The following is a 16,047-nucleotide window of genomic DNA, read 5'->3' as shown; positions in this document are numbered from 1 at the left end:
AGGTGGTGACCTCATTGAGTTGATAAGGAGTCTGAGCACGGGGAAGATGAAGCCCTGCACATGGCCACATAGCCCAGACTCCGAAGAAAATCTTGGAACTTAAAACAGATTGCAGTTGATTGACAATTCAGCCCACTAACCTTGTCTCTCACATCAGAGCACAAAAATTACCAGCCCTCAAACTCAGTAATTTCCATATTAATACTTCTTAACCTAAACCAGTTCCATTATTGAAAACCGTTGAGTTTCCTAACGTTGTCCTTTTGGGTATCAATCATCTTCATGATTACCAAGGGAAAAATTTTAAATACCTAGTCGGCAATAAACCTTTCAATCATATTTTCAGTGACAGTTCAGAAGCAATCACTAACTTTCATTTGATTTATGTAACTATACGACCCAGACACTGTATTACCTCGTCTTTACCCTCAGGTATTGAACTTAAAGAATTTTTGTCTCTTTAAGTTGTACATTTCTTTTCATGGCCTTAGAAGTTGAAGAGATCTATAGAGTTCAGTGGAAATCCTTTCTGAAGTACCTTTTCCAGTGACCATTCAGCTTCTCCCTGAGTGCTGCCAGAAACAAGACCTCACTGTTTGAAGATGGCCCCTCCCTCTCTGCACCTTTCCGTTGGTCATTATGTCTCATCCGTAACTCCTATTACCATGCTTTGGGCTTGAAGATGGACCTGTTGTTGTTCATCGTTCATCACTTCTGCACTCATTATGTGCCAGTCACTCACAGGAATTAATTATAGTCCTTTCAGTAACACTGCAAGATGTGTAAAAAAAACCCTAATACAGATGAACTTGAAGCTCAGAGAAGGCATTGCTACATGCCCAGGCTGCCTAGCTAAGTAAGTGACCAAGTCTGGATTTGAACTGAGTGTGCCAGACTCCAAAGCTGAGATTATATATAATATATATATAATTGAAAGGTTTATATATGTATATATACATACACATACATATATGTATCATGCTTCATCCCACTGACCCCAACCCAGTGCCTCGTACAAAGAAAAACCCTAAAACCTTTTTTTTTTTTTTAATGATAAAATAAATTAACTACCTGGAGGAAATAAACCTTGTTACTACCCTCCCTGCTTCCTCTCACTGCTTGGTGATAAGGTACAATGAAGGAAAAGCCTCTTCCTTTAAGAACTGATAGGAAGTAGCTATGTCAGCGTCTACATAACCTTCTAAGATTCAGCATGATGAAGTTAGATGCTTAAGCAATACATACCTTGTGTGTGCAAGGAGGAAGACAGGGAAGATGGCAGCTAACAGCCAGGATTTCACAGACAGCCACCATCTTTTTAAGAAAGCTGATGGTAACGAGTGTTTCAGTGCATAAAACACTTTGCAGTTTCATAAATGGCTCATCTTGAATCCCACATCAACCCTGTGAGATAAATGAGGTAGGTAGTTGACAGCTGAGGAAACCAGTACAGAGAAGGTAAGGGATCCAGATTATTAACCAAAGTATAGTTAATAATATAGGCCTTTCAAACCTTTATGCCTTCTAGTTTGTCATACACTAGAAAATGTGAAGGCAGAATTTGCTAGAATTATCAAAGAATTGTTCACATCAGTTTGATACATAATTCCATATAAGTGCCTTGTCTCATGGTAATAAGACATAAATTGTAAACTTACATAAAGCTGGTTTTACTTTTATGAAGTGAAAAATCTTACTTTTTGACTTTAATTATCTAAGATCAGCATTGAAGTCCTCAGTTTTCACTGATAAGCTTAAGGGCTTTATTTATTAGTGCCATCCTATGCCTGATACTCCGGAGAAGGCAATGGCACCCCACTCCAGTACTCTTGCCTGGAAAATCCCATGGATGGAGGAGCCTGGTAGGCTACAGTCCATGGGGTCGCTGAGAGTCGGACACGACTGAGCGACTTCACTTTCACTTTTCCCTTTCATGCACTGGAGAAGGAAATGGCAACCCACTCCAGTATTCTTGCCTGGAGAATCCCAGGGACGGCGGAGCCTGGTAGGCTGCCGTCTATGGGGTCGCACAGAGTCGGACACGACTGAAGCGACTTAGCAGCAGCAGCAGCAGCAGCATGCCTGATACTCACCTGGAATGACAGTGGTCTGGAACTCTAAACCAAGTTTCTGACCCTAGGATCTCTCTGCTCAGTCCATTTATTTGAAGCCCTCGGCTTCCCTTCCCCTGCATGGCTGGGAGGCCTTGAATCCCTTGTTCCCGATCAGAACACCAGATACTGAAGTGGTAGAAACTTTGGACCTTAAGGCCAAGCCAAAGGTAGAAGGAAAGACAGAGGACCAGGAGATGCCTGTCATCCACAACAAAGAGGAGGAACCTGCCCAAGAACACGGTTCCGTTTCAGGCAAACCCAAGAGATACTACACTTGGAGGAGAAGGTAGTTCTGCTTCTCCCTCTCCTTTTGTCAGAGCACCTCACCTTGCCTAAAATATCTTGCCTGGCCTCCCTGTAATTGCCCAAAGTTCCAAGCAAGACAAATCCTTTCCACAAAAGAGGTACAGCGTTTACCTAACAGATATTTGGGGAAGTTTGGGGTTGCAGGCAGAATACAAATGATACTAGATCTCTGGTTTCCCAGAGCTGAGTTGGGATGCAGATGGCACCCAGAATGAAGAAGAATGGGAGGAGGGGGCTGGAACAGGACCCTTTGCTACTAGCCTGCCTTGTTACTTTGCATCTGGTCAAAGAGAGAGTCTCAAAATTTAGAGCTGAACGGAAGAGACCTTAGAGACCATCTAGTTCATCCCCCTGGTTAACAGGATGTCAGGCCCTTATCTGTCTCATTCATTGCTGTGTGTATATTCAGCACCTAGAACACTAGCTGGCACATGGTAGCTGTGCTGCAGGTATTTATTGAGTGAATGGAAGTATGAATTTGTTGTATGTTTACCCTCATGTAGAAGCTGGGCTAGCTATGGTGTAGCATCCGTATTGGAGAAACGCCTAAGGTAATTGACAAGACAATAAGCCAGAGCCCAGCCCAGAGCTCTCTATAATGCTGTACTAACAAGTGGAAGCTGTGTCCAAAACAGCCATGGGAGGAGCCTGGGCAAATGATGCTGGTGGCTCCCTGCCTTCCTCATAGGCTCCTGCACACAGGCCCGATGATGGTTCCACAAGTCAGCATCCACAAGCTGCTCTCCACCTCTCCAAATACCTCTAACTTCTCCAGCCTGTCCAGTCTCCCTAGAGAAGCTGTTTCTCCAGAATCCACTTACTTCATTTTTATAATATAAGCTCTTTAGGGAAGGTAATGAAACAACATACAGTTTATTATCAGGAACAACAGCTGCTGCTGCTGCTAAGTCGCTTCAGTCGTGTCCGACTCTGTGCAACCCCATAGACAGCAGCCCACCAGGCTCCTCTGTCCCTGGGATTCTCCAGGCAAGAATACTGGAGTGGGTTGCCATTTCCTTCTCCAATGCATGCATACATGCTAAGTTGCTTCAATCGTGTCTGACTCTGCGACCCCATGGACAGCAGCCCACCAGGCTCATCTGTCCACAGCATTCTCCAGGCAAGAATACTGGAGTGGGTTGCCATTTCCTTCTCCAAAGGAACAACAGAGAGGATGTTTATTTCCAAATGTCTTTTATTCATTCTACAGACATTTACTGAGCACTTACTCTGTGTCTAGCATCTGCTAGATGCTGAGGATATGCTGTCAATCAAGACACAGTCATCAGCTTTGAGTTTATATAAATATATTAAAAGAGATAAAAGAATAATTTTCAGTCTAAAAACTGTCTGATAACAGAAACCATGTAAAATCAGAGACAGCTAACCCAGCTGAGCAAGGGTCAGAGAAGACTTCCTAGAAGGATGGTGTTTAGGCTAAGACCTGGACAACAAGTTGGTGGGGTGAGAAGGAAGGACTTTCTAGATTGAAGGTACAAAATATGCAAAGGCCCAAGACTGAGGAAGGGCATCGTGCTTCTGTGGGGCTGCGGGTGCTTTGTTATGGATGATTCATAAAGAAAAGAGATGAGACAAAACTGGACCTGATGGGTTTTGCTAAGGAATTTGAACTTCAACTAGAGGACAGTGGGGAGACATTAAAGGGTTTGAAATAGGGGAATGACAAGATCTGGTTTCACTTTAGAAATCTTAGCTGCAAGGAAGGAGAAGGCAATGGCAACCCACTCCAGTACTCTTGCATGGAAAATCCCATGGACGGAGGAGCCTGGTAGGCTGCAGTCCTTGGGGTTGCTAAGGGTCGGACATAACTGAGCAACTTCACTTTCACTTTTCACTTTCACGCATTAGAGAAAGAAATGGCAACCCACTCCAGTATTCTTGCCTGGAGAATCCCAGGGATGGGGGAGCCTGGTTGGCTGCCGTCTATGGGATCACACAGAGTCGGGCACGACTGAAGTGACTTAGCAGCAGCTGCAAGGAACAGTGGCAAATTAGTGGTGATAAGACCCAGATCCTTTTGGAAGCTGTCATGGAAATCCAGGGGAGACCTAACTGCAACCTTAAAAATGTGGACACAAAAGGATAGATTGTAACTGAGAGTTACTCAAGAAATAGCCTATGTGGGACCTGGTGACTCGTCAGACTTGGAGAATTCAGGTAGGACACCTGGATTTTGTGTCTCAATAGCTGATGGATGGGGTTCTATTCACTGAGACAGGGATACAGGGAGAGAAGTGGATTCAAGGAGATATCTGGCAGGTGACTCTCTGGTCTATAGCTCAGGAGAGTGATCTGGGCTAGAGTTAGATTTGGGACTCTCCAGTCTAGAGATATGTAGCCAAAGATAGGCATGAATGGCACTGCCCAGGGAGAGCACCAAGAGTGAGAAGAGAATTGGAACCTTCTCAGAGGAAGAGGAGGAGCCCAGGAAAGCAACTGGCAGGAAGTCAGCAGAAATAGCTGGAAAATGAGGAATATGGCATCCGGGACACCAGGAGAAAGGACATTTTAAGAAGGAGGCTGCTGCAAACACCAGTATCTGGTGTAGCCAAGCAGTTAAGTGACAGGGGTGGAGAAGGCCTTTGGACTTTACCAAGGAGCTTGTTGGTGACCTTGTCTCAAGAGCAGCCACCTAAGTGGTACAGTGGAGGCAGAGCCAGTCTGCTGTGGCTGGGAGAGTGAGTGGAAGGTGAAAATGTGGGGCCAAATCTAGGCAACACTTTTAAGAAGTTCAGTGGTAAGGGGAATCAAAATGAGGGGCAGGGAGGGTGACAGTTAAAGGAAGAAACACAGTCAAGACATTTGTTTTTGGGAGAGGCCAGAAAGAGGGCATAATTGAGGGTGTGAGGTCCCTGACATGTGGGAGGGATGGGATCCAGAGCCCAGGTGGAATGATTATTAGAGGGGAAGGAGGGCGAAAGGATAGTGCTGATGTGGGTAAATGCAGGTGAGGTGGCAGGAAGTTGAGGGAGTTCCCATCAGAAGGCTCCTATTTTCTCTGTGATGCAGGAGGCAAGTTGGTCGGTGGCCTGTGTCAGGAGGAGGCGGGAACAGTGGGATTGGGAATGGTCTCTGTGAAGAATGGGAAGGAGCTGACCAGGGTCAGACTGCCAAGCACGTTCAGGGGCCATTTGCAGTTCAAGTCCCTAAATTTGCCATGGCACCAGTCATTGGAGAAGTATACCAGGAGCTCCTAGCAGTCTGGCAGTAGGAATAGAAAAAAAAAAATGCATAGTTGGTGGTTACAGTTTTACATGGTAAGCACAAGAGGGTAAGCAAATGGTTGGTCTGGGGCTAGCGAGGGAAGGAAGTGAAAACAAGAAGAGGTTACCAGAGAGAGATTAGAAGGGTCAGGCATTTCTTGAGGGCCTACTATGTCTCTGGTAATATGTAAGGCAACAGAAATACAAAGAAGGGGCAATAGTTCCCAAACCTAGCTGTGCCTCAGAATTAAGCTTAATAAAAATAAAGACTCGCTGGCCTGATTCCTGGGATCCAACAGGTCTATGATTGGGGGTCTCGTGTAACCCTCCTGCAGCCAGTTTAGAAAATACTTGGACCAGTGAAAAAAGCAGACAAGTAAACAGAAATATGGAATCTATACAGCACCATAACTCCATGACTCTGGTCTATATGGGGTGCTGTGGAAGCCAAGAGGGCTTGGTGGTGGAAAGGAAGGGGAGATGACAAGGAAATTTTCCTAGAGAAGGTGAGCCTGGGCCTGAGCAGACTGGTCAGTCGGGGTTAGAGGGGAAGATGCCAGAGAAGCATTCCAAGTACAGGGACTAGCACGTGCATAGGCAGGGCTGCATTCGTGGAACTCCAAAAGTCATTTGGTGCGGCTGGACTGGGGAGGGGTGTGCCCTCTCAGGAGAAGGAAGCAAGAACCAGACTGTTTTGAGCCATGCTCTACTTTCCATCAAGACAGCATTTCTCTGACAGGGCTCAGGGTACAACTGAGAAAGAGGCCAAGAATCCTGCCCTTCACAATAAATTACTCGGGAAGCAGGCTCCTCAGGGCCCGGAAGGGTAAGCCCCTTAGGCTCGTATAAGGCATCGAAGTGATCTTTACCAGCCACTAGGCAGTACTGTTCACAGTACTGTTGCTCTGGGTGAGAAACTAAGCATTTACAGATTTGTACTTATTTACTTACTGTTAGGGGAAGGCAGATGTTCCAAGCTCAGAATTATTGAAGGAACCTCCCTTCTGGGCTCTGAGCCAAACCAGGATAAGAGGCAGTCTGAAGGGATCAAATTTAAAGTATATGGACATCGTGGAGAGATGTTGTTCCAGTCCGGCACCCCCCGCCTCCCCGCCGCGCCCCCCCCTCCCGCCGCCCCCGACTGGTTTCTCCTCCTTCCTTGCCTGGCCCTGAAGGCCTGAAGTACACTCCCACATCCTCTCTCCCTCTCCTTATTCTCAGAAATCTCCAGGCATGTAAACCACACAAGCATGGGCATTTCATCTGTTTAGCAAACCTAAAGTTCATGCTTGGGGGTTGTTGAAGGCAGATTCTACCCACTTAACTTTCTGCAGAGTCTCCAAAATACAGTACATCTGGAATATTCTATGAAGTCAGGGCAGCTTAGCTCTCCAACATACCGCCTAGAGGACAGCCTAGGACTTTCTACGCTGGACCAGTGTTGTTGCCCAGAGAAGATGCAAGGCTCACTCTGTGATACTGCTTCAGTGCTCAAGGCTAGAGCGCTTTTTGCGGAGAAGGCAACGGCACCCCACTCCAGTACTCTTGCCTGGAAAATCCCATGGACGGCGGAGCCTGGTGGGCTGCAGTCTATGGGGTCGCTAACAGTCGGACACGACTGAGCGACTTCACTTTCACTTTTCACTTTCATGCATTGGAGAAGGAAATGGCAACCCACTCCAGTGTTCTTGCCTGGAGAATCCCAGGGACGGGGGAGCCTGGTGGGCTGCCGTCTACGGGGTTGCGCAGAGTCGGAGATGACTGAAGCGACTTAGCAGCAGCAGAGTGCTTTTTGAAAGCACTCCTGATCATGAAAAGGAAAATCACAGTCTCCCAGCCTGCCCGAGATAGCAGCTGGAGAACCCAGGTGCTGTTGCCTCCGGAGACCTATGGACTCAGGAGCCAGGAAGAAAGCAAGACATCATCCCCATGCCATCTCTCAGTACAGAGGAGAATTCATTCTGAGAGCAGAGCTAGAGAAGCAGCAGAAGCGGGGAGGGATGCCCAAGGAGGAAGGCAGCGCTGCGCTGTCTGGGAGCGCAAGCCCTGGCTGCACCCGTAGTTAAGCCTTACTCACTCTGCTGCCAACCAGCGGGCATCCTCATTGGGCAAATATGAAAGCAGAGGCTCAATCTCAGAGTTCTACACCTCTTCATGAACCTGGGGAATCACTGAATCTAAGAACAGAGAAACCATCATCTGTCCTGAGCTTCTGCAGTCTCTTTTGAGTCCTGCTGGCTCTGTGGCCAAAATGAACTTTCCATGAAAAAAGAGTTCGGCTCCTAGAAGGTGTCCATCTAATACTCTTCAATTGAAAAGCTGCTGAGGGGAGGTGGACTCCCCTGGTGGTCCAGTGGCTAAGACTCTGCGCTCCCAATGCAGGGGCCCTGGTTCAATCTCTGGTCAGAGAACAAGATCCCACATGCTGTAACTGAAAAGATCCTGCATGTCACAAACTAAGACCCAATGCAGCCAAATAAATAAATTAATGTTTTCAAAAAGAAAAAAAGAAAAGCTGCCAAGGGGGATAGGAAAGGCTTCAGGAATGGAGGCATGAGTGACCATGAGGGCCTAGGCTCAGCATGCACACCTCTCATTTGGCACATAGGCTCTCGGGGTAGGTACAGGTCATATCCAGGCACTGGAGACTCGAAGAATGTTCATCATGGTTAATATGTAGTGAGGAATTACTATATGTGGGGCACTGTGCTAAGCACTTTAGACACATAATGCCATTTACTTACTGGGAGAGAGTAGCAGAAAGGCTATGTGGGGCAGAGGAAGCCACCAAGGGATGGCAGGAAAGAATCCCATAGTCTAAGAGCTGAAAGGCCTTGGCAACTGTATTCCTTTGGGCTAGGGCTGCCATAACAAAGTACAAAGACTGAGTGGCTTAAACATATAAACTTAATTACCTCATAGTTTTGAAGTCTGGAAGCCCAAGATCAAGATGCCACCGTGGTTGGTTCACCATGGTTGGTTCCTGCTGGAGGCTATGAGGGAAAGGATCTATTTTAGGCCTCTCTCCTTGGCTTATACATGATCACCTCCTCTCAGTATCTCTTTACATCATCATCGCTGTATGCACGTCTCTGTGTCCAAATCTCCCTTAAGGATGCCAGTCATCATCTTAGATTAAGGCTCACCCTACTGACCTCATTTTAACTTGATTACCTTTATCAGGTTCTTTCTCCAAATAAGATCATGTCCCTAGTGGCTCAGTGATAAAGAACCCTTCTGCCAAGGCAGGAGAGGTGGGTTCGATCCTTGGGTCGGGAAGATCCTCTGGAGAAGGAAATGGCAACCCACTCCAGTATTCTTGCCAGAAGATTCCCATGGACAGAGGAGCCCGATAGGCTACAGTCCATGGGCATGCGAAGAGTCGGACATGACTTAGTGACTAAACAACAACATCTCCAAATAAGGTCACACGCTAAGTTACTGGGGTTAGGACTTCAATATATAAATTTTGAGGAGGGACACAATTACACCTGTAAGAGCAACAATGTCTAACCAAACCCTCTCCTTTTATAAATGAGGATATTGAAGTCTCAAGTGAGAGAGTGACTTGCATAGTGTTGCACAGCAAATTGGCAAAATTAAGACTAGACTCCAGGTCTTTGGGAGCTGCAAGCTTTGTGCCAGCAGTAGTGCTGGCTTTGGAAAGTTCCTTCTCTAAGAAGGGAATCCCTGAGCTTGGACAAGTCTGGGAAGCACCCAGTCGAATCTCTTTATCAGCCTGTGGTGAGGACACACTAAAACTCTCTTACAAATCAAGATTTGGGAAAAGACTCTGAAATGCCAGAGTGGAAAAAGCCCTATTAATGGAGCATAATATAAGCACCAGGGTTTATTTTCAATGACCAGGCTCCTCATTAAGGAGGCAGACATGTGGGTGTCATAAAGGAAGAGCTTTGCTGCTTATCTGCTGCCCCCAACAGCTCAGGTTGCTAAGTACAGCTGGGTGGTGCTGGCTGCTCATAGACTCCCCCACTGTTTACTCTCTGGGCTTACCTCTGCCTCCAGGCTGGCATCTGGCCTTTCTGCAATCAGTTGTGACAACTCACTAAAAAGACTCTTTTGCAAGTCTCATGCAACATGTCGGAGCAACATGAGTTTAAAAGCCTTGCTCTTGCAGTTTCAAAAACAAGGAGGCAAAAATTGAGATTGAATACAGTACGGAAGTGTGGGTGACACCAAACCGCAGATGAGTTGATAGCTGTGGGGAAGGAAGTGAAAAGTTCACCTTGTCCTTCCCTGTAAGAGAGGGCTGTTGGTTTTGCAGAGGTTTGCTTTTTTAAAATCTTTTCATTCAATAAACTAGCTCAGTAGGACAACATATTATAGCATTCGTGGAAATAAAAACTAGGAACCACATCATACAATGTTCTGCTCCAAACCTGGCCCTGGTTTCCCAGGCAGCTCCCAGTTCCTTCTGATTTATGCAGCAGCCGTGGAGGCCCTCGCCCCATCCCAGGTGGAGTCTGGCCTTCAGGGAGGAAGGGAGGAGGTGGTTCAGAGGTATCAGCTGTTTCCTTGCTTCTGAGCCAAGACCCTCGCCTCAGCTAGAAACCCAACTTTGTCCCCTGTGTCTGCCTTCCGCACTGCGTAAAAGTTTCCATCACAAAGGGCTGATTCAGGAAACCAAGGTTAGAAGCAAACGGTCTTATTTGAAAATGGTGAAGGCCAGCCAGGTTTTGGGCTTCCTGCATTGATTGCTCTCCGGGGGCCTGGGACCAGCCCAGCAGGGTGGGGCCCTGCAGCTCTGCAGGTTACAGGATGTGAAAGTGGGGACTGAGGTTAGGAAAAAGAATAAAAGGCTAGGACCAGAACACACCCAGCAGAAGGCCATGTGCAGTTCTCCTCTTCAGGGTTTCCTGTGGGTACACTGAGAACATTATGTTCTGGCTGTGAACTTACCCAGCTGAGCCGGCTCCAGATTTAGCCCCTGGGTCCTAGTGCTGCCCCTCACCAGCCTCAGCCTTCCTCACCCGCACACACGAAGCCCACTGTGGGACCCCAGGAGGCCACTTGCATTGTGCCCTCCCTACTGTGTGATGCCTCACGACCAGACTGTGGGCACTGATGTTCCCAACCATCATTAAGCGTCCTCAACTTGCTTGGCACTGTCACGTAATAACATCTCATGTTCCTCATGACAAAACATCCTTCAGATGACAAAACTGAGGCTCTGGGAAACTGGGAGGAACAACCAAAATCAGAAATTCAAGGTTTTTGGACCCAGATCTCCTGACACTTTGTTGTTCAGTTGCCCAGTCGGGTCAGTCTGTTTGTGACTACATGGACTGCAGCATGCCAGGCCTCCCTGTTCTTCGCCATCTCCCAAAGTTTGCCCAAGTTCATGTCCATTGCATTAGTGATGCCATCCAGCTATCTTATCCTCTGACACCCTTTTCTCCTGCCCTCAGTCTTTTCCAGCATCAGGGACTTTTCCAATGAGTTGGCTGTTCACATCAGATGACCAAAATACTGGAGCTTCAGCTTCAGCATCAGTCCTTCCAATGAGTATGCAGGGTTGAGTTCCTTTAAGATTGACAGGTGTGATCCCCTTGCTGTCCAAGGGATTCTCAGGAGTCTCCTCCAGCACCACGGTTCAAAGGCATCAATTCTTTGACACTCTGCCTTCTTTACTGTCCAGCTCGCACAAACATGTGACCACTGGGAAGACCATCAGTTCAGTCAGTTCAGTTCAGTCGCTCAGTTGTGTCCGACTCTCTGCAACCCCATGAACCGCAGCACGTCAGGTCTCCCTGTCCATCACCAACACCTGGAGTTTACCCAAACTCATGTCCATCGAGTCGGTGATGCCATCCAGCCATCTCATTCTCTGTCGTCCCCTTCTCCTCTGGCCCCCAATCCTTCCCAGCATCAGGGTCTTTTCCAATGTGTCAACTCTTCGCATCAGATGGCCAAAGTATTGGAGTTTCAGCTTCAATATCAGTCCTTCCAATGAACACCCAGCGCTGATCTCCTTTAGGATGGACTGGTCGGATCTCCTTGCAGTCCAAGGGACTCTCAAGAGTCTTCTCCAGCTCCTCAGTTGAAAGGCATCAATTCTTTGGTGCTCAGCTTTCTTCACACTCCAACTCTCACATCCATACATGACTACTGGAAAAACCATAGCCTTGACTAAACAGACCTTTGTTGGCAAAGTAATGTCTCTGTTTTTTAATATGCTATCTAGGTTGGTCATAAGCTTCCTTCCAAGGAGTAAGCATCTTTTAATTTCATGGCTGCAATCGCCATCTGCAGTGATTTTGGAGCCAAAAAAAATAAAGTCTGACACTCTTTCCACTGTTTCCCCATCTATTTCCCATGAAGTGATGGGACCAGATGCCATGATCTTAGTTTTCTGAACGTTGAGCTTTAGGCCAACTTTTTCACTGGCCTCTTTCACTTTCATCAAGAGGCTCTTTAGTTCCTCTTCACTTTCTGCCATAAGGGTGGTGTCATCTGCATATCTGAGGTTATTGATATTTCTCCTGGCAATCTTGATTCCAGCTTGTGCTTCCTCCAGCCCAGCGTTTCTCATGATGTACTCTGCATATAAGTTAAATAAGCAGGGTGACAATATTCAGCCTTGATGTACTCCTTTCCCTATTTGGAACCAGTCTGTTGTTCCATGTCCAGTTCTAACTGTTGCTTCCTGACCTGCATACAGGTTTCTCAAGAGGCAGGTCAGGTGGTCTGGTATTCCCATCTCTTTCAGAATTTTCCACAGTTTATTGTGATCCACACAGTCAAAGGCTTTGGCATAGTCAATAAAGCAGAAATAGATGTTTTTCTGGTACTCTCTTGCTTTTTCGATGAGCCAGCAGATGTTGGCAATTTGATCTCTGGTTCCTCTGCCTTTTCTAAAACCAGCTTGAACACCTGGAAGTTCACGGTTCACGTATTGCTTAAGCCTGGCTTGGAGAATTTTGAGCATTACTTTACTAGCATGTGAGATGAGTGCAATTGTGCGGTAGTTTGAGCATTCTTTGGCATTGCCTTTCTTTGGGATTGGAACGAAAACTGACCTTTTCCAGTCCTGTGGCCACTGCTGAGTTTTCCAGATTTGCTGGCATATTGAGTGCAGCACTTTCACAGCATCATCTTTCAGGATTTGAAATAGCTCAACTGGAATTCCATCACCTCCACTAGCTTTGTTCATAGTGATGCTTTCTAAGGCCCACTTAACTTCACATTCCAGGATGTCTGGCTCTAGGTGAGTGATCACACCATCGTGATTATCTGGGTCGTGAAGATCTTTTTTGTACAGTTCTTCTGTGTATTCTTGCCACCTCTTTTTAGTATCTTCTGCTTCTGTTAGGTCCATACCATTTCTGTCCTTTATCGAGCCCACCTTTGCATGAAATGTTCCCTTGGTATCTCTAATTTTCTTGAAGAGATCTCTAGTCTTTCCCATTCTGTTGTTTTCCTCTATTTCTTTGCATTGATCGCTGAGGAAGGCTTTCTTATCTCTCCTTGCTATTCTTTGGAACTCTGCATTCAAATGGGTATATCTTTCCTTTTCTCCTTTGCTTTTCGCTTCTCTTTTTTTCACAGCTATTTGTAAGGCGTCCTCAGACAGACATTTTGCTTTTTTGCATTTCTTTTCCCTGAGGATGGTCTTGATCCCTGTCTCCTGTACAATGTCACGAACCTCCATCCATAGTTCATCAGGCACTCTATCACATCTAGTCCCTTAAATCTATTTCTCACTTCCACTGTATAATCATAAGGGATTTGGTTTAGCCTTGACTATATGGATTTTGTTGGCAGAGTAATGTCTTTTACTTGCTGTGCAAATCTGACACTTTAGGGATAACTATTTTAAGACCAGCACTTCAAATCCTTAAAATGAATGTAAGCCTTTACCCTCAAAGTTTCTCTCCAGATGAATTTGAGGAAAAGGTGATTTCCTAACAAATTCTCCAAAACAACTAAAAGGTCAGGCATGTGGTGTAGAACTGTCCAGAGGAGCTTGGAGAGCCCAGTGCTGTCTGTCCTGTGCCTCAGTTCCCTGGACCTGCCACCAGGAGCCTGTGTGAAGCCCCACAGCAGGCCTGGCTTGTTCTGGGCCTTGGTAGGTCTTGAAACTCAAGAGGAGCATGCTGGGCCCCAGCCCAAGGAGCCAAGAATCAATGGGCCAGTAGAGCAGGAAAGGGGCCTTAGGAGGGGGTGGAAGCACTCTGGCTAGAAGAGATTTTTACAATTTTCAAAATGCGTTCTGGATTGTCAATTCCTCTACTACATGGTGAGCCTCTTTTTCCAAATCATCCTTGTATCCTGTGGGTATGCTGGTCCTTGGTAAACAGCTGCTGAACGACCTGAATGGAAATCTCTCACCAGAAGGAAGGCCGTGCCCGTAGCTATAGAGCACAGTCATTCCCAACTGCACATTGAGCACCTGCTGTGTACTAAGTAAGCACTGATTGATAAAGGGCACACAACTGCTAAAAACAAACATACAAACAAAGGAAAGGCAGCCATGGTGTTGGCCCCTCCTAGAGATCAGAGTCTTCTGGATAGAAAGGCATTCAATAAGCAAGAACAATTCCAAGGGTCCAGGGTTATCTTAGAGCAAGTCCAGAGTGCTGTGACTGCATGCAGAGCAGGGAGACCTAACGACGCTGAGGGCCCAGGAAAGTCCTTGAGGAAGAGCTCTTCAAACTGAGACCCAAAGGGGAGTTAGGAATTAGCCAGAGGAAGGAGAATGGGAAAGGGAGCTTCAAGCAGAGGTAACAGTATTTGTGAAGACCTGAATTTAGAGAGCAGGTGGCTCATTGAAATAACTGAGAAATGTCTTCTGTGTCTTCAGAACCCCACCAGTGGGAAATCTAGTTCTCACTTCAGGGTAGAGTCCAGCCATTGTTACTGTCCATGAGAAAGGAATCCTGCTACTTCCCTGTGGCCTTCCCCTAGGCTCTAGGCTCCAAATCAGAGGAATCCTAAAAGCTGACTGGGATATATCTTGAGGCAGAAAGGCCATGAGTGTGGCCTGAAAGGGCAGGTACTAGTCCAGGCATGGGGACCCTGAGCTGAGATGCTGGGCAAGTCACTTCCCAATTTTCAGGATTTATGTATTCTTAGTAGTTAGCCTGACACTCAGACCTTCCTGAATTAATGAATGACTGCAGTTTCCATCTGGAAAAAGATTTCTTCCAATGCTGATTCTGGGTTTGAGACCCACATTCAGTCCTTCCCAGGATTCTTTTGGCAACAGAAGTGCCAAGAAAGGAGTGAGTACACTGACCAGCACACAGCCAATGTTTGTTGAATGTGTGATTGCTCTCCCTGAAGTCACTCTAAAAGCTTCGATGGATCCTTGCTTCCCTTAGCAGCTGCTCTGATCTCTATCACTCCAAACCCTGTGCAGTCATTATTACCCACATACTTCACAGGCAGACATCAGATTTAGTGGTGAAAATAAATCCTAGATCTTGTCTTTAGGATCCATCCTAGAGGAAGAAGATAAAAGATGACTGCAGGAAGCTGAGAGGCAGTGTAAGGAAAGAAGAGAGAGGACCAAGATGGTCAGAGTCTGAAAATCAGTGCACATTCTCACGTAACACTCCCTGTCTTAGAAACCTCAAATCTGCCCAGTGCTCTGCCCCCTCCAGTGAACAGCTAGAACTAACCAGGGCTGGCTTGGAAGAGCTCTGGAAATGAACAAGTGCTCCCTAAGCCACCAATCCCCTGACTGCCCTGAATCAGGCGCTATGGTAAGGGCAAGAGTTCCCAGCTGGGCACACCCTGAAATGCATTTTCCCTCTCCTGTGGGTTTCCAGGCTAGCCCACAGAAGCCTGATTCATCCACAACCGCACTGAAACATAGAATTAATTCCAGCTATACCCTGGGTGAGCTAGGCCATTATGGCAACCAAACCACCACTTATAGCATTATTTTGATGGGAAAAGGTGTTCTGAGCTCCAAGCAACCAAATTATAAGTGGGACACAGGCACACCCAGGTTCGAATCCCAGTTTTAACACGTCCTAACCATGCGGTCAGGGGCAAGGTACTATCTTCCCCAGCCTCAGTTTCTTGATTTGTAAAATAACACCTCCTTTAGGAGGCTGCAGTGCTGACTGAATAGGCCCCTGTGAAAGTGCCCCGTGGCAGACGTCTCCCCCTTTCCTTTCATAGGCACTTTTGTAGGGAGACATGGAGATAGGACTCCAAACACAGTCCCTCTGAGGAGGGTGTACCCAGCGTGCACGGTGGCAGCCCTAGCGCTGGACTCAGGCTCAGAGCAAGTGTTCACGGGATAAATGAGCTGCTGTCTTAGAAATCGCAGAACATTCCTCATCTTTGACCTTCTCCAGGCTTTGATGGGCTTATCTGAGCCAAGAAACTTCTCCTGCCCCAACTCAGCTCCCTCTTTCCCAATCTCTCCA

General features: G+C 46.8%; 1 protein-coding gene across 16 annotated transcripts in view; it reads right to left on the bottom strand.

Annotated features, from left to right (window-relative positions):
• ASCC1 (activating signal cointegrator 1 complex subunit 1) overlaps positions 1 to 16,047 on the bottom strand; it is a 132,273-nt gene that overhangs the window by 112,185 nt on the left and 4,041 nt on the right. For 6 of the 16 annotated variants that reach the window (XR_014076055.1, XM_081566960.1, XM_081566891.1 and 3 more), the window contains exon 3: positions 1,246 to 1,404. The gene's annotated coding sequence lies outside the window, so the exon portion shown is untranslated. Of the gene's footprint in view, positions 1 to 1,245; positions 1,405 to 6,595; positions 6,683 to 8,559; positions 8,638 to 16,047 lie in introns of all 16 variants that reach the window. The other 10 variants (XR_014076056.1, XM_081566910.1, XM_081566945.1 and 7 more) reach the window with 3 other exon arrangements.

Source organism: Giraffa tippelskirchi, chromosome 2, assembly GCF_054371585.1.
Source record: "Giraffa tippelskirchi isolate mGirTip1 chromosome 2, T2T-mGirTip1v1.2.pri, whole genome shotgun sequence".
Classification (NCBI taxonomy): Eukaryota; Metazoa; Chordata; class Mammalia; order Artiodactyla; family Giraffidae; genus Giraffa; species Giraffa tippelskirchi.
The sequence above is the reverse complement of the archived record's forward strand: the minus strand, read 5'-3'. Positions and strand labels throughout refer to the sequence as shown.